This window comes from Anabrus simplex, chromosome 1 (assembly GCF_040414725.1).
Source record: "Anabrus simplex isolate iqAnaSimp1 chromosome 1, ASM4041472v1, whole genome shotgun sequence".
Classification (NCBI taxonomy): domain Eukaryota; kingdom Metazoa; phylum Arthropoda; class Insecta; order Orthoptera; family Tettigoniidae; genus Anabrus; species Anabrus simplex.
In genome coordinates, this window is record NC_090265.1 from 1,402,399,461 (window position 1) to 1,402,427,436 (window position 27,976).

Below are 27,976 nucleotides of genomic sequence, written 5' to 3' on the forward strand. Positions count from 1 at the left end.
ATACTGGCCGCACTTAAGCGACTACAGCTATCGAGCTCGGTAACTTCATAAGCAACATTATGATTTTCTGCATACCAGTAGAGAGAGTTATGACTGTTCACACGACCATTAAGATGAAACCAGGCCTCAGCCGAAAGAACACAAGCTATGGGTCGAATAAACGATCATTCAATGATGCAAGATACCACACACAATATCCTTTTTCTGCTATTTGTTTTACGTCGCACCGACACAGATAAGTCTTATGGCGATGATGGGATAGGAAGGACCTACGAATGGGAAGGAAGAGGCCGTGGCCTTAATTAAGGAACAGCCCCAGCATTTGCCTGGTGTGAAAATGGGAAACCACGGAAAACCATCTTCAGGGCTGCCGACAGTGTGGTTTGAAACCACTATCTCCCGATGCAAGCTTACAGCTGCGCGCTCCTAACCGCACGGCCAACTCGCCCAGTCTCACAATATATCACACATGTGGCGGGATCAGCAGGTTTTAAACAACGGTCCAGTGTAAACCCGTACGGTTTGATGTGTAACATTTTTGTAGCTCTGTGTGCAGAAGAAACCGCAACACCTACTTGTGCTAATTTTGTGAGTGATTTATACGATGAGCGTTCAAGATTCGAACCAATATCACCTAGCTTTTCCTCTGTTAAGACTGTCCATGTGCGCGCGTGTTTTTTATTGAGCACTGAGCCAGTAGTTTCAAATTTCTTTACAATTACGTGAATCTGTGCTCGTGAAGGTGGCACTTTACCAGGAAATTGCTGAACAAATTGATCGCGTACCCTTCGAGCCGACTCTTACTTAAAATGGCTTTAACATACGAAAATACGGTGTTGCAATGACAACTGCCTCACCGCGTTAACAGTTGAGGTTGAGACTGGCTATTGATGGTGGGTCGAACACGTGTACCCTCCTTGGAGGGTGAACAACTACGTACGCCGTCCGTTCTGCTGCTTAGGTCTCGGAGAGTAGAAACACCGCTGGACAGTCTGGGTTTATGCGAAACCCTGTATGTGAATCATGCTAGTCATTATGGACAATTTCTCAAATATAACTCAAAGTGTACAGTCTTCGTAAGGCAGACCTTCCGCAGAGGGTGGGGAGCTTCTGATGTATATGAGAAACTGTGTGTTATTGCGGTGTAAGATAGTGATGGGTGTTGTGTATGAGTTCGAGGAATGTTGGGGAGAGTACAAATATCCCAGTCCCCGAGTCAGAAGAGTTAACCAGAAGTAGTTAAAACAGAATGTTAGATAGGATAAATAAATAAATAAATAAATAAATAATACACAAACATAAAAATAATATACAATCAACTAAAGCTTACTAGTTATAAGATCATGAAACAGAGTGTGATATGACTGTATACTTGGTGGGGTTAGGAACCACCTTGCCCATTAGCCTTGTAACAGATATTCTCACAAAAGCAATATATTGCGGTCATTCTTACTCTTTCGCCACTGCACCAGGGCTTGTTTTCCCTCCCTAATGTCCTCCACCAGGACTGAGTCAAATAAAACCTGCATTCTATGAGTGATGAAGAATGCCACATTTGATCAATCGCTTCATGCATGACTACTTCTAAATCACCCATTAGAACATTCAGTTGAAATTTAATAATGGCACAACTTCAAGAGGGTCTGATTTTAGCAAACAAATTTTAGGATGTGACTGCTGATATGTTTGGCAGTAGACTAAACACTGGTAAAATGTATCAGCCATTTTGTGAAACGTTAATTGTAAGGAAATGACTAAAATATTAACAACCGTTTTCGAAAGTACCATCAAAAATGTTATTACTTTGACTGTGTAGTCATCGATTGATTTCTATTCCAAAGTCAACAATATTTAATATGCTGCCGTTGTTGAGAAAATGATTTCTTTCTCGTATAACGATATGCATCACTTCTGGCGCGAAAAATGCTTCTGCTAGTACAGGTGGCGTCCTTGGACGGTATTTAAACTTCCTCAGACACACGGTCTTTCCGAAACTAAAGGTCCTTCAGATAATTCACGTATTGCTTTGCGCTTTGCTCCGTTTGAAATTGTATAGACATCATCCGCTCCATGATCATTTCATTACTGAATAAAAATATGACTTATTGTGGTTAATTTTTTCTTTGAATGAATTCGTGACTTGCACGATTTATTAATCATCTCCAAGCAAATTCAGGTTATTTTTCTCTACCTTTTATAAATTTGTGACCTACAATCCCATTGAAGTTATGAGTCGATTTTTATTTCGACCGGTCTACAGCAAATTAACACAGAAAGAACGCTGGTTAAAATCCTTCATACTTGTGACAGAGAAATGAATAAATAATGCTTATAATTTCGTGTGGCTATTTCTAGCCGAGTGCAGCCCTTGTAAGGCAGACCCTCCGATGAGGGTGGGCGGCATCAGCCATGTCTAGGTAATTGCGTGTTATTGTGGCGGAGGATAGTGTTATGTGTGGTGTGTGAGTTGCAGGGATGTTAGGGACAGCACAAACACCCAGCCCCCGGGGCACGGGAATTAACCAATGAAGGTTAAAATCCCCGACCCGACCGGGAATCGAACCCGGGACCCTCTGAACCGAACGCCAGTACGCTGACCATTCAGCCAACGAGTCGGACGATGAATAAATAAGACTCCAGGATTTTAAAAAATAGTTTTCTAGAAATGTAACCGGATAGTTTTCTAATGAAAACGTGGATATATCTTCATAAATACTGACGTATGATAACCTTATGTAAAATGAGCCAAAGTCTCCAAAGTCTCTGGTGCACTACATAAAGTGAAGTGTTTTTATACCAATTGCTTGAAACTTACAGTCTCTGAAATAGAAGCAGGCCACCATTGCCTGCGTGCTAGCATGCACTCAAGCCAATGATGCCAATTACAGAGCACTCTGGTGATCACAGCTCGAAGCTACTTCGTAACTCTAGCAATTAAAGTAATATGACTTCTTCTTCACTCTCTTCTTTTGTCCCTGAGATAAGACGACGACGACGCAAGACATTAAGCGTCTGAACAGAAGGAGTCGTTACCTGAATATAGCAGCTCGCTCACTAAACGTAACTTATGTAATTAACACGTTTTATACATTTCAAATGAAGAACATTAACGACATCTGCAGTGAAGTATCAGCACTTTACGCAAACTGAAATGTATTTAGTTGCATCATTCAGTTAGTTCTTTGAACATAATGGTCACATGTTTGTTCAGAAGCATGCACTAGGATGGCTTGGCAAAATAATATTTATATTGACATTGAATATGAATATATTCTCGGAACCGTACTTAGGCCGATAAGCAGTACAAAAACATGAAAGGCAAAAATTGAAATATTTGGTGGACGACATTCGTGACTTGTATTTGTCATGAAAGCGATTACAATAATTACTCTCCAACTTACTTGCTAGGCCTAACTTTAGAGAAAATTATCTGTCATGGTTATCTCTCTTAGCCGTTAAGAGTCCCCTGCGACATCTGCAAGGCAGCAGCTTCCTGTTAAATTTATGTGTCATTTCCTACACAAAGGCTTCAACAAGCTCCCTGAGGGTGAACTCCTCTGCTCATAGCCATTGGTTCTCCTCTAGTTTGCCAGGTTTGGTAACGGCCGCCCAACCCTCGGCCAGACAGTCGCAGGTAGTACCATCTACTGTCGCAAACGGTAGCAGGATGAAAAAAACAGGGTTCGGTTCGCCAGGTGCAGGTCTTTCTATTTGACATCCGTAGGCGACCTGCGCGTCATGATGAGGATGAAATGATGATGAAGACAACACATACACCCAGCCCCCGTGCCATTGGAATTAACCAATTAAGGTTAAAATCGCCGACCCGGCCGGGAATCGATCCCGGGACCCTCTGAACCGAAGGCCAGGACGCTGACCGTTCAGCTAACGATTATCGGCACACTTTATGTGGATGCATTTGTGTACGTGGTTGAGGAGTAAGGAGGGAGCTGTCCCGGGTCCGGTAGTGCTGCCAGCTGAATGAAAATGAAATCTGAATTGAATCGAGAATATGATCGACCGATATGAAGTTTCTAAACCGTTATTATCTTAAGCCAACGACTGTGTCACATACACATTATATAACATTTCTCAATGCGAACCTTGTTCCTAGCCTGAAGTCTATAGTTTGGCTTTACTGTGTAAACAACAACAGCACTAGTACGTAAAGTGTACGCCAGATGTCGCACAATGACGCTTAAGCGATTCATAGTTTGTGTTTCAAAGGTTGCCAGTACGAATCTCGAAGATTGTCGAGGTCGACTGATTCAGCACTAGGGTGTAAATGCATCCAGATAAAGTGTGCCGATAATACCTGGCCCGACATGGAGAATAGGACGACAGAGGGCGAACATCTTCTAGATACTTGTATGAGGAACAATTTGGTTGTATGTAACACTTGGTTGAAGTAAAGGGACACGCATAAGATCACAAGACATAGTTGGGACGATCAAAATTGAACTGCGATTGATTATATACTCACAGACCAAGGAGTTTGAAAGATTGCAAATGATGTCAAAGTAATTCCTAGTGAAAATGTGTGTGGAGACCACAGGCTGTTGGTTGCAGATATCATAAAGAGAAGACCTCTTAAAGTCTACAACAAAAGAACACCAAAAATAAAAACTTGGAGGCTTTCAGAACCAAAGATGAAGGAAATGTTTCGAGATTATGTTCGGAAGATGTTACCAAAAGAAGATCTGAAATCTGCAAACCAAATCTGATAACCATAGAAGAGTATTGGTGGAGAGAGCCGAGAGAGTATGTGGAGGGCAGAGCCAAATAAGAAGATCCAAAGAAACAGAATGGTGAAATGAGGATGTAAAAGCCGCTGTCAAAGCTAGCAATGGCGCAAGAAGAACTTTGTACCGTGCCAGAGTGTGAAGAAATCCAAGTGAAATTCAGGATAAACTATCATTTTACAGAGATAAAATATTACAGGTCAAAGAAAAGTTGGCATTGAGGAACCGAAATGCAATGATGATCTTGCCAATAGAATAGGGCAAAAGAAATCCAAGAAGCTCCCGTATAGCATTAAAACAAATGAAATGATAATAGTACTATCAACACAGTAGAGCTTCCAAGCGGAGAGGTAACTAGAAATGAAAACGAAATATTACAGTAGTTCACTTACTGAACTGTAATACAACTGACGACACAAAAGATGACCATCTAGACCTTATAAATTATAATGTGTAAAGTTTGACCTGGCCGGAAGTGGAGACAGCAATATGCAAACTGAAAAACAACAAATCTGCAGGATTGGATGAGTTCAATGTAGACATGATCAAAGCACTTGGAGAACCTGGAAAACAATGGTTGTACAGAGTACTAAATAAAATTTGGGAAGTAAAAGTCCCCAGTGACTGGAAGCTAGGAGTGATTATTCCACTTTTTACGAAATGTGACCGAAAGAAGTGTTACAATTAGCCTATAGAGGCGTAACCCTTCTGTCACATGGGTTAAAATAATCGCCGTGACATGTGGAAAACTATTAGTGTAGCTCTGGACGCCGTTGTGACAGCGCGTCGTATGGGGTACAGTTTGACTAGATTCAGCGATTTATGAAGGTATAAGAGGAAAATGGAATGAAAATTTGAGATCATCATTGAAATGAAATGGCGTATGGCTTTTAGTGTCGGGAGTGTCCGGAGACATGTTTGGCTCGCTAGGTTCAGGTCTTTCGAGTTGACTCCCGTAGGCGACCTGCACGTCGTGATGAGGATGAAATGATGATGAAGACAACACATACACCCAGCCCCCGTGCCATTGGAATTAACCAATTAAGGTTAAAATCTCCGACCCGGCCGGGAATCGAACCCGGGACCCTCTGAACCGAAGGCCAGTACGCTGATCGTTCAGCCAACGAGTTGAGATCATCATTGATCTGCATTTAGAATAGTCACCCAGGTGGCAGATTTCCTATCAGTTGGTTACCTAGAATTTTCCTTCATAAATTATTCGATTCATCAATTTACCTTCATATAAATGAATATTTACCCTAATTCATCCTCTTTAATATCATCATGTTATGATCATTCCTACGCTCAAAAACTTCATTCCAAGTTATTTGTCTACTGACATTCCACGCCATCTCTGTACTGACAGCTCGGAACATACCGCATAGTAGAGCAGCTCGTCTCCTTATTCCTAAGTCGTCCGAACCAAAGTTAGCAGTATTTTTGTAACACTACTGGAGTGGATTGGTAGAATTAAGAAAAGTGGAAAGTCAACAATACTGAGCGTCTCAAGGTTCATCGAATGCATCTGGAATTTAAAGCGTCAGAACTTCTTGAGACGAGTTCAGTGCCACTTGAGCTACAGCCGAACACATCTACTGCTCCAGTGGAGGAAAATTATTCAAATTCATGGAATTGTATAATAGTCAGTTGGTTGTAAAGGCATGCTCGGTTCACCCGGAGGGACTTGAGTTCCATTCCCCGTCAGGAAGTCGGAAAAATTTAAGAAACGAGATTTCCATTTTTTCGGAGGTGCCTATGGCCTTGAGGTTCACCCTCAAACTGAGTACTAGGTTAATTCCTAGGGGGCAAGGGTGGCCGGATGTGGAACTAACCACACTACCCCGTCCAATGCCGAGGTTTATTGATGTTGGAAGCCTTTACCTTCCACCAATGCAAGGACCTTAATGGCTTGTACGGGGATGGATTTGAATATTTTGGGCTGATCTGCTTTGTCTTGAACATGTGTACGTTATTATTATTATTAGTATTTTTTTTTTGCTAGTTGCCTTACGTCGCACCGGCACATATATGGCGACGATGGAACAAGGATGGGATAGGAGTGGGAAGGAAGCGTCCGTGGCCTTAATTAAGGTACAGGCCCAGCATTTCCCTGGTGTGAAAATAGGAAACCACGGAAAACCATCTTCAGCGCTGCCGACAATGGGGTTCAAACCAACTATCTCCCGAATACTGGATACTGGCCGCACTTAAGCGACTGCAGGAACATGTGTACATATGCAGAGAAATGATAGTAGTATGACCTCTGATACTACGTGGAGGCATTTTAATTTGACGCCATTTAGCGTTTCGGTTTTACCCCAGGCCTGCTGGATGTCAGAGTAAACACAATCTCTTTTGGGCGCCTATGGCTGAGTTTTAACGGATTTCGTCTGGTGACCACCAAATGTCTCACCAGGGATGTTTACATAACAACATCGTACGATATGGAGTGTCGAATGTACTTTATTGAGCTTTAAAATATCAGGATATATCTGCCGGCTTTGACCCCTTTTTCTATGGAACTAGAAGCCGACACTCTACCAATGATCAACAGATTCAGCTGTTATGAAATGTCAACAGTATACTATTTCAAGCCCATACTGACATAATCTGTGACGTGGAATTCACTTAACGAATAAACTTGAGGCCGTGAATACCTAACAATATACATGTAGCACAAAAGATCGAACAGGGCTGTGTTAGGTATTCACGGCCTCAAATTTATTCGTTAAATGCGTAACTTCTCACATAAACATGATGATTTTCATAACTTATGCTATTGTAACAAAGATCTCGAGATAAATTTAATGCAAATATTACGGTTAGGTACTTATTTGTATAATGTTCATGAGCAGAAATAATTTAAAAATCCAACCATACGACCTTTGCGGGATAGCTAGGAGAAGTACTAAGAGCGAATTTTGTTGTCTGGGAGGGCTTGTATTCTGTTCTCCACCAGGAAGTCGAGAAATCCTGAAACGATCCTTTTGCCCCTTTAGCTTCATTTGCTCCTGTGGTTTCATAAAAATAGAATAGAAAAGAGTATCAGAAGTTAAAAGTGACCGGAAATTAGTTAATCCTTCCACTGCAGTCAGCACAGGAGTCACAAATTTTGGAAAACTTTTCCGTCATTCCATCCTTCATAGTGGGGATGCATTTCCAAATCATAGTTTAAAAGTCACAGTAGACTTATGCCTTTATACTTACAGTACATCACCTGGCCGTGTATATAGATTTGGAAATCATGATAAGAAAATCTCTTGAAAATCTATAGCATTTGAAGTAACGTTAAGTTAATTACGCAACTATATGTTGGCTATGTACTAAATAAAGCAAGAACGTAATTTTTTTATGCAGTCGGATATTCGTTGTCATTCCATTCCCGAGATAGCGGATTCGATCCTAAAGGAGTTCAATGATATTTAGTGTGTTTAAAAGCGACAAGAAGGTCAAATCCTGTAGGAAATAAATGATATCACACAGACGTCTGTTAAAAATCTATACAATTTGAAAAAAAAAACCGTTAAGATAATTAGGCAAGTAGCACAAAATATCTAACAGGCCTTGGGTTAGGTATTCACGGCCTCAAATTTATTCGTTAAATGCATAACGTCTCACATAAATATGATGATTTTCGCAACGTATGCTGTTGTAACAAAGATCTCGAGATAAATTTAGTGCTAATATTACGGTTAGGTACTTACTTGTATAGTGTTCATGAGCAGAAATAATTGAAAAATCCACCCATACGACCTTTGCGGGATATGTTGTCTATGTTCCCGGGAACATTTTACTAGAATTCAAAAATAATTCAAAAGACAGCGCACTCACTGATTGTAAATGGTAATATTAATAATACAGTAATAGCTAATGAATTATGATGACTGACATATCCGGCTCCATGGCTAAATGGTTAGCGTGCTGGCCTTTGGTCACAGGGGTCCCGGGTTCGACATCCGGCAGGGTCGGGAATTTTAACCATAATTGGTTAATTCCCCTGGCACCGTACCTAGGTGTATGTGTCGTCTTCATCATCATTTCATCCTCATCACGACGCGCAGGTCGCCTACGGGGGTCAAATCAAAAGACCTGCACCTGGCGAGCCGAAGTCCTCAGACACATCCCGGAACTAAAAGCCATGCGTCATTCCATTTCATTTTCATGACTAAAATATTGCAAATTCCGGGTACCTTATTGCCCAAAATTCAAACTGGAATTTTTTACTCCGTGAACTTAAAAGAAAATTATTGGAGTACACGGCTCAGAGTAATAACATCACAAATAATTCCTAAATAAAACTAATTTGCAAGTATCTCATACTTCCTTTTGGGTACAGACTTGATCGTCATATGAAATAATAATACAGCCAAAACGTTTACCCTCATATCTACAACTTAAAACTGGAGGAAATGCTTTGAATTTATTTCTGATCTGGCTGAAATCCAAAATGTTCAGCAATGCTAAAATTGAAATAAAATAAAAATAGAAGCATGGAAATTCACTAAAGAAGTATTTCATTAAAGTGAAAATATCTCTAGCATATTGACAAATAATGATTGCATAGTCTTCAGAAAAATCCGTAGCTCTTAATATAATGAGTTGTGCACAAGTCAGTACTGCCGTATTGCAACAAATGTGCACTTGGCAGTAACGTGAAGACAAATGGCGGAGACTTAAGTTTCGTAAGAATAGGGAAGCAAGAAAATAAGATGACTTTCAATAGCGTAACGAATCAGATTCACATTGGAGGAAGACTTTTGTGCATATTTAGGCATCAAAGTAAAAAATACTTTGTGACATTCAAGTTAGACGAGCAATTACCGGGTGAGTTGGTCGTGCGGTTAGGGACGCGCAGCTCTGAGCATCCATCCAGGAGATAGTGGGTTCTAACCCAACTTTCGGCAGCCATGAAGATGGCTTTCCGTGGTTTCCTATTTCACACCAAGCAAATGCTGGGGCTGTACCTTAATATGGGCCACGACCACTGCCTTTCCATTCCTAGCCCTTTTCTGTCCCATCGTTGCCGTAAGACCTATTTGTGTCGGTGCGACTTAAAGCAAATTATTAAAAAAATGAAAGAAGAAGTGTTAATAGTAAAGTGCATAAATACCTGGATTATGTAATGAGTGTGTTAAAACACCGTGGTAGTAACATAAGACAATATCTCCCACTTCTGGGCACAATCCAGGAATATGGGGCAGGATATGAGACCCATATGAAAGAGGACTCATCTGTGTGACATGGTTCATTCATACTGATTTCAATTATAGAATTAGTTGACAATAATACTTGGGGAATCTAGGGTTGGAAGTGATAGAGGAGAGAAGGGAGAAAATTCATAATATAGGCAATGTAAAACCCCTATATGTACACGCCCTCGTTAGAGAATTGAATAGCAAATTAGGAAGCCCTCTTACATAATTAGGCTGATGAACTACAAAAGATGAAAGGAAGAAACAGAAGAAAGAGTCCGGTATTGATTCATTTATAGATCAGAATGTGTTAACTGAAAGTGTCTTAAAGCCTTTTTATGAAATTGTGATTTGTATCAAGCAATATTTAAAATTTGTGTAATTTCTATGCAATAAAATTGTAATTGTGTGACGGAATGTTTCTATCTCGCCACTGATGCTTTCACGGCCAGTACTTATAGACATGATACTGTACAGGCTTTTGGGCTTATGCCACGTCAAGAAAATAAGGTGAAATTCTTTACGTTTCGCAGAGAACTGTGCTCTGCGTCATCAGAAGAAAATCTCGACTGTCCACTAGAAAGGCTTCCTTTACCATGCTTGTTTTCTTCATCGTTCAGACAATTGCATGAAATTATTTGTTTCAAATCGACCATCACCCTTCGCCACTGATCTCAGGTCGGCTTATATGAGATCATGTGAAATTACTCTATTTCAAAATGCACTTAGTTGGAAGTGGTACTATGGCAGTAGTGTGGGTTCTACGGAGAGGTGTTGAATTACTTTATGTGCGAGTTCATCTACTGTCACTGTGAAACACGTTGGTAAATTGATAAGACAGTCAGAGAAAATTCCCTAAATATATATTCCCGAGTGACGCACACCGGTTATAGGCCTAACCGTCCAGTTTACGGATAACTAGCCTTATGATAAGTGATATGAACCAGTCTCGATTATGATGTGTTATTTAATTAATCTTGCATCAAACTTTCACGATTTCATAAAAAATTGTACCTAAGTTGAAATTCTAAAAGAATTTAATTATATTAGTTCCACCTATTCAATACAGTTCTAATACAATTACACATTTTTAGAATTTCATCTCAGTTATTTGAGGTCAATGCCGGCCCCGTGGTGTAGGGGTAGCGTGCCTGCCTCTCACCCGGAGGCCCCGGGTTCGATTCCCGGCCAGGTCAGGGATTTTTACCTGGACCTGAGGGCTGGTTCGAGGTCCACTCAGCCTACGTGATTAGAATTGAGGAGCTATCTGACGGTGAGATAGCGGCCCCGGTCTAGAAAGCCAAGAATAACGGCCGAGAGGATTCGTCGTGCTGACCACACGACACCTCGTAATCTGCAGGCCTTCGGGCTGAGCAGCGGTCGCTTGGTAGGCCAAGACCCTTCAAGGGCTGTAGTGCCATGGGGTTTGGTTTGGTTTGGTTTTATTTGAGGTCAATACGGAACCGGAATGTTTATTTCTTGTAATGAAAAATTGTAGCCGTACAAAGCGTATCAACAATCATACCATTGGATCTCCTCGTCTTCAGTGTCACTCACTATTATCCTATAATAATGTAACATTAACATTAACAATAACATTAACATTAACATTAACCTTAACATTAACATTAATAATCCCCCCTTGTGGGTAGGGGACGCAGATGAAGAATACACACACGGAATCCCCTGCCTGTCGTAAGAGGCAGCTAAAAGGGCCCAGGGGTCACTCAATTTGGGAGCGTGGATTGGTGACCATAGGGCCCTTATCTAAGTCCTTGAATAGTTTCCACTTACTTGTGCCAGGCGCCTCACTTTCATCTATCCTGTCTGACCTATCTTGGTCAAATCTTGTTATTTTCCGATCCCGATGGTACCAGAGCATTGGAAGCCTACGGAGTCTTTCATTATGACGCCCTTCGTGCCCTTGCCATTTTTCGTCCGTTACTTCATTTTCCGAAGTGACGCATGCCTTCTCTCTCTCTCTCCCCTTTTACCCCCTGTGGGTGGGGGACGCAGACGAAGAATAACCCACAGTATCCCCTGTCTGTCGTCAGAGGCGACTAAAAGTGGTGACCAAGGGGTGATTGTATTAGAACCATGAAACTACTTGTGATTAGTACCATCACGCGGGGAACACCATGGGTCGCCTTTATACTCGAGTAGTACCACTATCACAGATTCGTGATTAGTAGCAGCAGAGAGTGGGTTCACTGTGGGTTTACAGTACCTGTGATTAATACCACTATATGAGCGACGCCGTGTGTCTGCGTTGCCTATGGTTAGTACACCGAAGTGAGTAACACCATTGGCTTGCGTTGCCTATGAGTGGCGCCAGTATGTGAGAAACACCATAGGTCTGCGTTAGCTGTACGACGTACGATAGTTGTGAGTAGTACCATAATGTGTGGAACCCTGTGAGTCTACGCTAATTTCGATTAGTACTGCAACATGACAAATACCATGGTTCTACTTTACTAGCGATTAGTAGCACTAAGAGAAGCAGTTGATCTAAATTATGGACTCCTTTTGGACATCAAGCATGATCGTTTCAAATATGTGCTCTAGAAGCAGTCCCTTGGTCCGTAATACTCTTGTTTTAATACAGTTTCTGGGATGGTGGCTCATCGCGGGTTGGATCCAATGATTGTCTGAAATTCATATTCATCCAAGCATTCATCATCACGTTTTGAATTCTGATAAGTGGATGATTTTGGACTTTTATATTGCCACTACATTTCGTCTCATTTCGTTTCATTAGAGGCCGATGACCTAGATATTAGCGTCATTATCATCAATATGTAACATTATGTAACTTTATTCATAGTAAAATAGATTTACCCAATTATTTACATATAGACTGACTCATTGGCTGTGGTAAGTAATTATTTGGTAGGTGCGTTGCATTCATACAAGGCTTTACAGGCCTCCGATGTAGCTATTAATGTTACGTAGAATGTGTTCCCAGCGAAGTGTTACCCAACAGTTAAAGAAGTTGTGCAGCCAATCGATTGCTCTCTTCGCAGATGGCAGTACCGACGGTAACTAAAGGCTTTCGCGTCGCTGGGAATACGTTTTACGTATCGCAGGTGGCTGTATCTGAATGCTGTAAAACCTACAACCTTGTATGTATACTATGTATCTAGAAAATAACTAGTTGCCACTACTAAAAATAACCCCCATGTAATTAGTGATGAACGCATCTAGATTTCAAGGGGGTATTCTGCATATTTTGGTCCTTAGTTCGAGAGCGTTGATCTGCAACCACTGATCCCAATCTGAGGTTAACATGTGTTACACTTAGTTGTGATAGGCTCCTCACCTTCTGGTCCTACTTGGTCAACTCTTGTTCCCTTCCGTCCCCCACAGTGTTAGTTTTGTGCGGCTTAGGGCGTCTTTAATTTCCTTGTGCCCTAGATATTTTTTACCAATAACTTCATTTTTCGATGAATCCGAACTCTTCCTGTTTGCGTTACCATTTTTCCCGCATGGAAGGGTTCGCTGTACTGCATGCACATGACACGCACGCCATTTCAAACGGTCTACAACGTCCTCAGTACAGTTGTCTTTCCTCTTAACACAATAATCATTAATCCTCAACAACAGAGATTTAAGAAAATTAGATGAATACAAGAACTTCAGTTAAGAAGCTATGTATGTATGTATGTATGTATGCATGTATGTATGTATGTATGTATGTATGTATGTATGTATGTATGTATGTATGTATGTATGTATGTATGTATGTATGTATTGCACCCGCCCACCTCCTGAGTCCCAGACTAGCATTTATCTCAGGGGTGATCAGTTCGAAAACGATAAAAAAATATTATATAAAGAAAATCAAAAAAATATATATCGGCGCATCAAATGAACACAGGGATGAACGGGGCATGCAAATTTAAGGTTACGGGGGACGACTCATTCATGGATACAAATTTTTGACTCCACAATAGGACTGGGAAGTGACAACTTAAATTCCATGGGCATACTGGACTAACTACAATGAAAAGATATGGAAACTGTTTCCTATTGAAATTGCAATGAAGAGCAATTTATTCACTTATTTTGCATACTACACATGATGACAATTTTACATTGGGACACTTTCATCCTGAAAAATAAATGACATAATACTTGGATTTTACCTCACTACTGTGGTAGTGTAAAACATCTGGTGAATTCGCCCCAATTGGTTACTGGGGATCGAATTCACATCCGTATGATTGGACGTTTCACCGCTGGAGATCTTCTTTCGGAGACGAAGGCACGACAGTAACTTTTTACTGTCGTCTCCTCGTTCCGTTTGGACATGAGACACTTCCGGTATGTACATTCTGGTGAGCCGGACACCCACCGTGAAAAATGTTATCGCCTCGAAAAAACGGGAATTTATAATACGGACAAACTCTAGCCTATTATTTCCAGATTCATAAACACACCAGGTAGAGTTCATTAACTCAAGGGCTACTTTAATATTTACACTTGTCAATACGACAAGACGTACGGAAAGGTTCATTACTATGCTCTGACCATGAAAACATGTGCCGTCCGTGGGTTATTTACGTATCTACCGCTAACAATCTCCCCGTGAAAACCCAACATCTGGTTCGGAGTAGTTCGACACAGGATGACTGTCCCCAGCATATCCTCCTATGATTATTAAATAATATCATTACCATTCTTTATCTGATCATTATCATATTCTTTGACTACCATCAATTAATTTTATCATTATCATTAATTTCAATTATAATCCTGTATTTGATTATTATCATTTGTCATCCGGGATGATTATATGCCAACCCTTGCCGGCGTTTCAAACGAGGGTCGTTCTTACTCCTAATTTATCCGCACAATATAATGATCAGCTTCCTCATAAATATTTTTATCATTATTATTATTATTATTATTATTATTAATAGTGGAAATCATGATTATCGTAACCCGTAATCATCCTCGCTATAATACTTCAACTTCTCGCTCTTATTATTTTCATCAAAAAAATAAAATAAAAAAAGTACCTTCATTGGTTATTCTTCTTCTCCTTCTTCAAATATTTTATTTATTATTATTATTAGTTAAAAATCTCAAATCTTTCATTTCATCTCCCAACATCATTATTATGTCCAAAATATAAAAAAATTAATTCTTCAAAAAAAAAGTAGCTTAGTTTTTATTATTATTATTATTATTATTATTATTTTTTTAAAAAAACTTAATTTCGCCTGTTACACGGTAGTTCACTCTTAATATGTTTAACGCATAACCCCTTTTACAATTCCGATTTATCTTGGCACTAAGCACTCGATTTAAGACAAGATTCACTTGGAGTATGATTATTGTTATTATTATTATTAAAAATGGAAAGATGATATTTTAATTTCCACTCTTTAGAATTTAGTCACATATGTTAAATCCCGTTATGAACCACTAAGATCTGCTTTATATTAGTCGGGACAACACGGTATTCGGGACCGTACCTTCAACTTCGTACTGCCGTTAATTTTATATGGGGACACCTGTCCTCCCAAGACACATCTCACAACCTATGGCACATCGCGGCTGGGCAAATACCTCCAATGCCGGCGATTGCTAAACTATTCCTTCAAATTTGAAGTCCATTTCCTTTCATCGGAACTCATCACACATTTAATTCATAAAATAATCCTCGGTGCGTGGATTCTACCACTAATAACACCGGCATATGCATTTATATCATCTTAGGCCTTGAGATTCATCTATTTCAACATTACAAACAATACGGCTCAATTTATTTCACGCCGGATATTCGTCCCTCATGACTTCCAACTCTAAATATGGGCTCAAATCATTCTGGGCTTTTAACATATCGTGACCATTCTAATTCACGTGCCTATATCGCTTTTAAACAAAATTTTAATGGTTAAAATCAAGTCCAAAAACATAAAATCAAAAATGTACGTAAAATCAAACTGATTACGCGAGTGAAAGTTTTTGACGCTACATGTCATCTCCACATTGATTATTATATTTGCACTGGCTAACTCGCGAAGCACCGTCATTATTATTATTATACTTTAACTTGCACACGCCCAAATATTATTATTATTATTATTATTATTATTTTACTTTCCTTTTTCGACTCACAAACATGATTATTATTAGTATTTTAATGACCTTCCGTACGCAACACAAATCTTCCATACTCTGGCTCTTTCATAATCTGGCTGTCTAATAGAAATTATTCCTAATTAAAATACAAATGATCACCGCAGTGAATAAAAATCAAATAAATGGGTTAGCACAAAAAAAGAATGTAACACTTGAAATGAACTTAATTCAAAGTATTACAAACAGCATGCATTAATTGAAAGAAATATATCCCATATTTACATTATATACAACAAACAAATACTCAAATTAATTAATCTAACCCATTATTACGTTAATATAAATTAATTCGTCCGTCTAACAAAAAAAATCATGGACTCGGGAAGCGGACCATGTTAAGTAACCATAATTAATTTACACTGAACCCCGTTTAGTCGCGATAACATTCCCCAATATCAAAATTGTGTACTCATTCCTATGTAGAATTCCATTGTCTCGTAGCGGAGGAGATATAGGCCTTACGGCCCCATGGTGATCTACTCGTCCATCATGCCGCACAATACAAATTTAACACCATAAAACACTTCTGGGTGACTACCCATGATTAATACCTTATTACACTATTTTACACAGGAATACTAATAACAAAAAAAACACTTATAGGTGCTCCTAGACCCCTGACACTCGCACAATATAATCTTCATATACGCCCGAAACACACGTCGTGGCACATTACGACGAAATGTCGTTCACTTGAACCGGCGCGTATCGCGTCTTCAATCGGCACTTCCTGGTTTATTTCTAAGCCGTCTTGATAATCGCCTAGCTCCTATGGTTCCCTGCTCGGATAGTTATTCACCGTCTATCTTGAGGTGTTTACTTCAGGCTCCGCACACTGCCTTCCAAAGGTACTATCGGCGTTCCGTTAGTTATTTATTATTTAATCACATGACATTGATTAAATTCAACATACAGTTGTACTGATTAGTTACACTCGGTACTATGGATAATTTTACTGTTCGTATTCATTCTCCTAATAATTCACGCACTTTCAGCTTTAACTGACTTCGAATGCGTCCCGAGGTACTGACTTACAGAGTCAACGTGTCAGAGTCTCAACTACTTCATACGACTGACACGACTGGTGACCGATAACGACTGGTGACTGGTAAGAACTGAGTGCTGGTAAGAACTGAGTGATGTGAGGTCCGCTTCTGGACTTTTATGGACGATACGGTTTCCCGCCGGGGTCATCCGCGGTCAGCTCCTGGAGAGGGGGGTTGGTTATCCTAAATCGGCATATGCAGGTGGATTTGGATCTTTTGCTTTATCCTACTTAATACACTGGCGATACACATTCATGTGTCGTATTCTGAACTCCTATCGTTCGGTGATCATGGAAATATCACTTAATTTCTGTCCTCCACCTTTCGCGCGCTAACTCGGCGTCTCTGATGGCGTGCTCATCTCGACCAATGGCGAGATAGCGTGGGTCATTTCCACGAATTCATTACTTTAATTTATTACGATTACAATTATTCAACATGGGAACGATATCACAAAAATTCCCTCTATTCAATTATGTGGTTGGAATAATTTGATTATTGTTATCGGAGAAGCTAACTGGAGTTCACTCTGAGTTTTTCTTATGTTGGTTTATCTGCGGGCCTGTGATATATTTTCTCATTGGTCAACACCGCTTCGGTTAGTTTGAAATCTCTTCCTTGTAACGTTGACAACACCAAATGCCTCGGGCGTGGAAAAACTGGCACGTCACATTCTCGGTATTGGTGATACATCTACTCGCCCTTGGTCCGAAATATATACTCTTTCACTTCCTCGAAGTCATTATTCTGTTGTTGTGAGCTCTAGATTTAATCCTCTTATCTTCTGGCCAAGAAACATTTTCCCCTTAATGACAAGCTTACTGTGGCGACTGGGAGTCGCGATATGTCTAGCTATGTTGAAATTATCCCGTCCACACAAAACTGACACTGTATTTCATTTAATATTTCTATATATCTGTATTTCTCATATCAAAATCAAATCATGAAACTAGGGCCTATCTCATCAGGGTACAGTATGTATGTATGTATGTATGTATGTATGTATGTATGTATGTATGTATGTATGTATGTATGTATGTATCTTGGGTATTCAGCCCGAAGTTTGGTTGGATCCTCAACAGGTTCATCATTAGCTGTCATAGATGGCCTAGGTGTCACTGAAGAGGCGTACTCGGGAAATGAGAAGTGAGGTAGTTTCCCGTTGCTTTCGTCGCCGAGACAGAAGTTGCTATTGCACATCAGTCTGCCAAGCCCACTGAAATGCCTGCACCAACCGACCCTATGAGCGAATTTTCACACCATTCATAGCAGGGACTAGTTGCATAAGGAATGGTATTAGGCGTACTAGCGTCACTCATACCTCAGCCACTTTCATATTGTCAAAGCTGAGGAAGAGACTGAGACAGGTCAATGAAAGTAACAATTTTATTCTAGCCCATACCAGAAGACATAGCGCACTGTAAACACTACATCTTGCCAGCAAAGGCATAATAAGCTATACATTATTTATTTATTTATTTATTTATTTATTTATTTATTTATTTATTTATTTATTTATTTATTTATTTATTTATTTATTTTCAGCGTTTTACTTGTCAGTTTTTATTAAAATATGAACATAATGTGAAGATTTTCCGTAAGAAATAATGAGAATTTTAAATGTTTATCATTATCGGTGAGAGAGGGAACTAAGTGAAATATCTACCTTTTCATTTGTTACGTCTCAAGGAGTAGCACATCTACTCAATGTTTTCTCTTTCCTCTGTAAAGGGCTGAGAAAATACTGCAAATTTTACCTTTAAACAGCAATCACCAATCCATCTCTTTACATTGTAGTAAATTCGGAGCTCCTACAGCATCCCTATACTTAAAGGGTATATCTGAGTAACAAATAACTCAAAAGTTAACTGCGAAATATCTCCGTCTTATCATTTAGTATGGTCGGCAGTATCCTTACAGTTAGCAAGGATTCCATGTTGTAGCTGAATGTACTCTCAGATTTCTGAGCTACAGTCTACTCTCGGATGCCATTATTGTATTTCTCGAATTTAAAATAGTATCATGCTTCCAAAACGGAGGTCTCATTTCTTATTTATTATTTAGAGAAAGAAGACCTTGAGTGTTTGCGTGTTCAAACAAAAAGAAACCCCCTACTCTGTGTTTACAAGTCGTTTTAGTTTTGTCTTTTGACAAGTCAGAGATTGCATATTCCGTGGCTGTGCTCCGTCTCCTAGAGTCAGAGATAAAAACACAGCGACATAATTACTTCCTCTCCCGTTTTTGTTTGTATTCATTGGATGAAGGAGTTACTGAAAAAGAAAGTCTTACAAATTGCTGCTAGGAAGTGGTGTCATTTTATACATTGCATAGTTGAATAAAATGTCAACCACTTCGTTATATTTCCAACTTCCCTACATCTAGATTTTAATGCACGTTGAGAAAGGCACTCGTAGTCGTTTCGTTAGAGTGAACGAGGGAAACAAACTTAGTCATTACAGCTGTCTTCTGTTTACTTTATTGTCACGTAGTTTCTACAGTTCTAACATAAATTACTTTCTCCTTCTCCCCCTTTCATCATTTTAACTTAAGAGAGATTTCAGCAGTTTACCATATTCGCTTCATTTGACAAATAACTTTGTTTCCAAGTTCCCGTCTGTTACGAAATCATTCTGTGACATTTCGTAGCTTTCCACTCATTGCTCAATGGAGGACTTAAAGTGCCTAGTATTATTAAATTATCAACGATACAAGTAGCGTTTTGAAACAATGCCATTTTATCATAGAAAACGTGTGTGATATAATGTATAAAATATATCATACGTCGATTGAAGTGAATAATATGAACTGAATGAACGTCTAGGGAATTACTTGAAAATATAACGTTCACAATATCTAAGTTCTGTTCACAGTAATTCAAATCAGTAAATAAATAAGTTAAAAAATAAATATATCAATATTACTTCTGGAAATATATCTTAAAATATTTTCTTCTCAATGGTAAATTTTACAGTTCATTATTAGAATCAATCCTTCACAGTATCATATATTTATCGGTTCATTCAACTACTTGATGTTCGAAGCTTATGGATTAAAAATCCCTGGGATTAAAATTATGCATGGTCTGAGGACAACTACCTAATGAATTTTACCGCAGTAAACAAATGTAGACAGCACCTTTATGACCATACCGATTGAGTTATCCCCCGACTGTGCATGTTGATGACGAGATACTTCAGAAATGTAATATTCTCTTCCTATTCTGAAACACTAAATGGCCTACACGTCTCTTTCACATGTCACCATAGAGAATCTCGAGCAAAATACGTATACTTCCTCAAACTTCGGTCCATAGCAGCTTTACAGGTGTAAACAATGTCCTATATGTACATCTCATCGCAAATCTTCCTTCCGTGCATTCTACTGTTCATCCAACATCTTAAATGTAGGTCTATTTGTACTTCTGTAGTGAGGACGATTAAATAAATCATACACCCATAGATTTTATATCTTAATGGAATTCTTTGGCCCCTAAATATCCTCATGATACTACTGCAATTCCATAACGTTGTATTTGCAGATACGCAAAACAAACGATTGAAACTAGCAATTGACTGCATGGTTTGGGTCACATAGCCATTTGCTTGCGTTCGGGAGACAATGGGTTCGAACACCAATGCTGGTAGTTCTGAAGATGGATTTCCGTGGTCTCCCATTTTCACACCAGGCAATTTCTGGGACTGTACCTTAGGCCACGGTCGCATCCTAATCACTTCTAACCATTTCCTACCTCACTATCGCCTTAGCTGTGTCGGTGCGACTTAAATAAAATTGTTAAAAATACGGAGCACAAGGAATGTCGTATATAAGGAAATCCTGCTATAAATATTTATCCCAATGATCGCCATGTCTTGACGGGTTTTAGTCAAGTATTATTATTATTATTATTATTATTATTATTATTATTATTATTATTATTATTATTATTATTATTATTATTATTATTATTATTCATAAACTTCTCCACAGGAAATATGGGTAGTAACGGGGCACGGGATGCACCAAGTGCCTTACAATAATTAAAGTATTTACACAGTATAATACAAACATTGATGTACAGGTATATACAAAACTGTAGATCACGGAATCTTCATTCTTGCGAGAGGAACAATCGCACAATGTTGCATGTTGACGGGAGGACAGAATGTTGCATAATTTTTTAGATGTTCGGTGGAAGACCCAGTTCTTGCAGACTGTTGTGAAGTGTGTGTGGAATGAGGCCGTTGACTGACAGAATCACAGGGACTATCCGTACCAGTTTCATCTTCCAGATCCTCTTGATCACTTTTGCAAGTTCTTTGTACTTGGAGATTTTTTCATGGTACTTCCCGTCAATGTTGGTGCCATTGGGGATAGCAATGTCAATAATGAAAGTTGTCCCAGTTTTCTTGTTTACCTGTATGATGTCTGGTCTGTTATGGTTGACTGTTTTGTCTGTCACTACAGCAGTGTCCGAATAAAGCTTAATCGACTTATTATTATTATTATTATTATTATTATTATTATTATTATTATTATTATTATTATTATTATTATTATTATTATTATTTCTCTACTCTAGCTAGATGTTTTGTCCGGTGGATGCTAACTAAATTTTGTGAGTGGTATTAATTCCGTGTTCGCTGAGCAGGGACTGTACTTCGAGAGCGCGGCTCGTATTGACTGCCACCATCCAGAACCCAATTATTATGGCGCTGAGAGCTCGGTCCGTGTCTCCATACAGAGAGGCGTGAAAGTGGGTGCTATCACATACGATAATAAACTGAATTACTTGCAGTTCATGGGCTGGCTCGGCTCTTGGTGGAGAATAAAACGGTATTTCCTGGACCACGAGAGGACCATGGCATTCATGTTGAAACAAATCTAAAAGCGATTCTCATGACCTGCAGTGAATTTCGTAGCAGAATGTTTTGTGTCCAGAATTTCTAATGTGTTTGAATGCAGTCCTTTAAATGTAAAAGTGTCTCAATCGTTCGTGATTTTCCTGAATTTAATGAGGTTCGTTTTGATACTCCGCTTGGTCCAGCACAAATACCACATGGAGTAACAAGGACTGAACCAGGGAGCCCAGCAGTGAGAGGTAGGGGCGCTGTCGCCTTAGCCTCGGAGGCTTTATTATTATTGTTGTTATTATTATCATTATTATTATTATTACCGAGCTCGATACCTGTAGTAGCTTAAGTGCGGCCAGTGTCCAGTATTCGGGAGATAGTGGGTTCAAACCCCACTGTCGGCAGCCCTAAAGATGGTTTTCCGTGGTTTCCCATTTTCACACCAGGCAAATGCTGGGACTGTACCTTAATCAAAGCCACGGACGCTCTCTTCCCACTCCTAGCCCTTTCCTATACCATCGTTTGAGGTAATACGATAACTTATGAAGTATTCTTTTCAATCTATTAGTTTGCTGATGTGTGAAAACTCTCCGGTGCATTTACCAGAAAATACACAGTGTTCAGTTTTCAGGCTTATGAGAAACATCCAAGAGGGCGCCCACCAACGAGGTGGGAGGATCCAGTGATGGTAATATTGCACCAGGCAGAGCTAGCAGCTACTGTGAAGAATGCAAGGGACAGAAGAAACAGGTCTAACATCTGTGAAAAATACGTGTGATTTTGACTGTCAGTAATTGTAACATTTGTCTTCTACAATGGGGCTTAATAACCTGTTTGGAGCAAGAAATAATGAAATGAAAATCCACAGCCTCTATCCACTTTCAAGCGGGTCAGGAATTGAAGGAATAAAGCTCCCATCGAACAGCAAGGATAAGAACTGTGTCGGCTGCCGAAGTCTGTCGCACTCCTCAGGCGCAATGATTAATGACTAACAGATGGAGTGAAATTCTATTTGTGAATGTTGCTAATGAAAGATGACAGTGAAAACTGGAGTACCAGGAAAATAGCCTGTAACACCTCCGCTTGGCCCAGCACAAATTTCACATGGAGTAACAAGGACTGAACCAGTGAACCCAGCGATGAGAGGTAGGGGCGCTGTCGCTTTAGCCACGGGGGCTTTATTATTATTATTATTATTATTATTATTATTATTATTATTATTATTATTATTATTAAAATGAAATGAAATGGAATGTCGTATGGCTTTTAGTGCCGGGCATGTCCGAGGACATGACCGGCTCGCCAAATGCAGGTCTTTTGATTTGACGTCCGTAGGTGACCTGCGCGTCGTGATGAGGATGAAATGATGATGAAGTCGTCATACATACCCAGCCCCCGTGCCAGTGAAATTAACCAATTACGGTTAAAATTCCCGACCCTGCCGGGAATTGAACCCGTTACCCCTGTGACCAAAGGCCAGCACGCTAACCGTTTAGCCATGGAGCCGGAGATTATTATTATTATTATTATTATTATTATTATTATTATTATTATTATTATTATTATTAAAATACAACGTACTGTTAAATACAACAAATACTTATTGTAGTCCTTTGTCTCGTCATTCTGTAATTGCGTTTATTGAATAAAGATATTGGAGAGAGTAAAATGTTGATGACATGTATCAATGAAAATTTTACTCCCTAAAACTACTGTTCTTGTGTCATCTGTCCTGGGTTTTCAAGGCTACAGTGGCTCCATTTTGGTGCTATTTGAGCATACCATAACTGCCCTAGACCACAGCAGCAAATTGTAAAAGAATGTAATTACGCGTGGAGATGATGGTCAATTATCACTGTATATTATGATGTAATGACAAAATATACCTCCAATTCCTTAATTCACAAGTCAATATACAATATACGTAAATATAATTGTAAGGGTTCATTTGCTGTTTCAGGATCATTTCTTGTTAATTATTCGTTTCACAAGTACCTAATAAAGGCATGTGAAGGAGTTTACTTTTCTCGTTTTGGTGTCTGTCTATCTGTCTGCTATCTGTCTGTCTCTCTTCGTGCCTGTGTTCCTAAAACTAGAAAACTGCTGAACATGTCAACCAAACTGCGTATATGTAATCAGGTGCAAATAGCTTGAAGAATATAGTTCGCTGTAAGGGTTTATAGGAATATTAACACTACTATTCTCGAATGTCTCTGTTAATTTCAGGTCTTTAGAAATACTTTATATTACAAAGGATGCAGGAATTGCAATTTGAGTAAAGTAAATATTTACTGTGTTGAATAATAACGGAGGAATTTAATGTATATTCGGAATCCTGTGAGACTACACTTTATAATTGAAAAACAGAGGCAAGCTTGGTTTGGTTCACCTTTGCCATACTTCACACTACAGGCTGATGCTGTATATCAATAGTTGTCATCTGGTTCGAACTCCAATGCCAGCAGCCTACCAACTTAACAATCTACACAGTGATATTCAGCAACAGAGCAGCAGCAAAATCACTACACAACGCAAACTGAGAATATGGTCTTGATTTAATTCGTTTACTGGAGCCCTCTTCACATGCATCTCGTGTGCTGGAAGATTTGACCCAAAGTACTACACGATTTGCAAGACGATCGTTTTGGATGCCTTATGGCGTGAATAGGCTGCTGTTGTGGACTTGTCCTCTCCTGAATGTTTGAAAGCCTCTAGATTGGTGGCATTGTATTCATTGTCATTTGTCCGCAAACCACTGACCTCCTAAACTGTAATAATGTAACGTTCTCAAGTATTTCATTACAAGTAATGTATACATTGACAAACAACACATCAAGCATGCCTCTAAAGGACCGATGCCACCATCAATTTATCTGCGATCGATGTACACAGCACGAATCTGGTCAGCATACTCGATCCTACACTTACCGGTTGTAATCTGTAACTACTGGACAACTAAAAGTCAGCGATATACCATTCTTTTACGTCCTTTGACAGTATTCACTTCTCAGCCTTGAAAATACTCAAAATGAACAAATGTTGCATCTTTCCGTTTGAAAATTCCATTTTTCATTGCATTAAATGTTTAGTAATTTTAGTTTAATTTTAATTTCTGTGACCACATTTTATCAAACACCTTTGCGGTTTAGGCCGAATACAGTAGTTCAACAATCCAAAGTACTTTGCACTTTTAACATTTCTAATAAGTTCAAAGACGTGAATTAATTGTTAAATATACCTTACGAACATTTACACATTCCTTATCAGTGAGACTCAACACTAATCCTTCACCATGACCATAGTCTTTATACCTTTCCTCCGCTTCTTGATCCTTTCTCTGATACACATCAAATTTGAAAACCTATTCCTTCTTATCTTCCAAAACCCAAAAAATTTACCCTGGTTTTATTATCTTGTCTGGGTTATACTATTTCAAGGTAGACCTAACATTGAGGACAATAATGGGTTCAACTAATGAATACTAGCGGAAACCTTTATACACATTATCACATTTTTATATTTTCAATCATGGGACGTAATTCACACTGCCTGTTAAAAACAATTAAAGCAACCAGAAAGGGAGGACTAATCGAAATTAAACTTCATGTGTTGAGAGGGTATGTGATGTTTCAGTGATTACAAAATAGAATCTAATTTACAAAGAAGTTGTCAGTGCGAGCCCACCTATCAGTATTACGTTGCACCCCCTCTTACCTGGATGCATGCACTAATTTGGTTGGGAAGGTTGCAATAAATTCGGTGTATCCCCTCCCAAGGCAAGCTCGCCCACAACTGTTGTAACTGGTCCTTGATATCCTTGATATATTGGCAGTGGGACGGAGTCGACGTCCGAGCTGGTCCCACACATGTTCTATCGGGGACAGATTTGGGGAGCCAGCCACGGCAGTATCTCAACATCAAGCAGGCAGTTCGTGGAGACACGAGCATTGTCGTGTTGAGAAATGGCACCACGTTACTGTGACGTAGAATCTTCGTGAAGTACAGTCTGTCATCAGAGTCCCCACAATCACCATCAGGCGTGATCTGAAGTCGTACCTGATGGCCTTCCACACCATGACGCCAGGAGTAATACCGCTGTGCCTCTCCATAACGTTGGAAGGATGGGACCTCTTCTCAAGTCACCACCATACTTGCAGACGGTAGTCATCCAGGGTAGTGCAGTACCGCGATTAATCTGTGAAAACAATTCGACACCATTCATCAGCAGTCCATGCTTCCCTGTCACGCCACCACTCCAAACGTAGCCATTTGTGTTGTAGTATTACCGGCAGGCTACGCATGAAACGGTAATTCCCTAGTCTGGCTGCTGCTAATCTCCAACCAATGGTGCGGAATGACACAGAATTTTGCATGGAGCCCATTACTTGTTCTCAGATGGCAGGCGAATATGTGAAAGAGTTACGATGTGTTTGGTGCACAATACAGCGATCCTCCGTTTTGGTGGTCAGACGTAGTCGACCGGAACGTTGACAACGAGTACGCCTGCCCTCATATTCCCATGCCATCCATCACCGGGCCACTGTCACATGTGAATACCCCACAAATCTGGATATTGTACGATTCGACCACGCGAGCAAATGGAAACCCACGTCTCACACGAGTATGCGTCATCTCCGTGTCCTTCACTGTGATCACTGTGACGCTTTTTACTCATGTTATATATCCTACCAGGCCTGTAACAACACTGATGCACTCTGGAGACCGTTCGAAACGCCGCAGAGAATCGCAACGCTAGTCATCTATCTATTACATACCCATCAATGGTGTGTACACACATGCACAGAAATAGTGTCCCGACATAAACAATCAACACTGCCCTACGTAGGTAGTGAAAAGGAGGGGTGAAAGTAAAGGGGTAGCGTTAAAGGCCACTCCAGTATCGAAAAGGAGACCAAGGGAGTGAACGTGTATTGCTATACATCCACCACTGTGCCCTTTTCAATCACAGCAGTCTTGTAGCGGGCTGTCTACCTGCAACAGTGCTTAAGTGAGGAGGTGGGGGGACCCAATGCTTTGTTTATATCCGGACACCATTTCTGTGCATGCATGTACGCGTACGTACAGTAGTTGCATTGACATCCGACTATTTCGTCTGGGTGCTTCATTTTTATTGTCAGGCAGTGTATATTGTTAAGATGATTTAGACGTATTGATATTGAAGTAAAAATTACTAAAACATTCATCGAAAACTATATCTAGATATTGTTTGGAATACTATTTTCGGTGTTTGTCCCTAAAAATGAAAAAAACTGGGTATATGTCAACCAAACTCCGTATTTGGAATCTATCCACTCTGAGTGTGTTGTCGGGTGCGTACGACTGCGGGATTATCGCATGAAGTAGCAGTTTATTAGAATGTCATTCGTCAATATCTCCATTAACATTAGTTTTATCGAAAAAAATATTACAATAGTTGTGGTAATTACGATTTTCGATTGTTCGTGTCATATACTGTACAAATATTGTCGTGAGACGGCCATTTTGTTTATGGAGCGAGAGCCGCACGTTAATTTCGCCCTGCCTACGAGCCAAACTATTGGCTCGCTGCTCGCACTGTCCGCATGAAGAAAAGATGGGCCAGTAGTGAAAGTGCCAGTCCTCCCTCTTCTTTACCCAACAAGCCTCTGGAGGGCTGAACCGCGAGTGCTCTAGAAGTGTCTTCCTTCTGGACTAACCTCGAGCCGCTATACAGGCGATGAACGAGCGGTTTTGTCGTCGAGTTGAGTCTCTCGAGTCCAATTTCATGTTTAAGTTTTCTTGCCTGTGGAAACATGAGTTATAACTAGAGTCCGGATTTCCATGCAAATGCATGTTTTTCAATAAGCTGGCTACACTTCTCAAACTTTGCAAATACGACTTTGAAAATACGACTTAGCAATTCCAAAAAACCGCCCTTTTTTCCATGCATGTTTCCATGTTTTGGCCATTTTAGGAGAAAATTCATGCATAATGTATATTTGGAAGATTTTGGATTT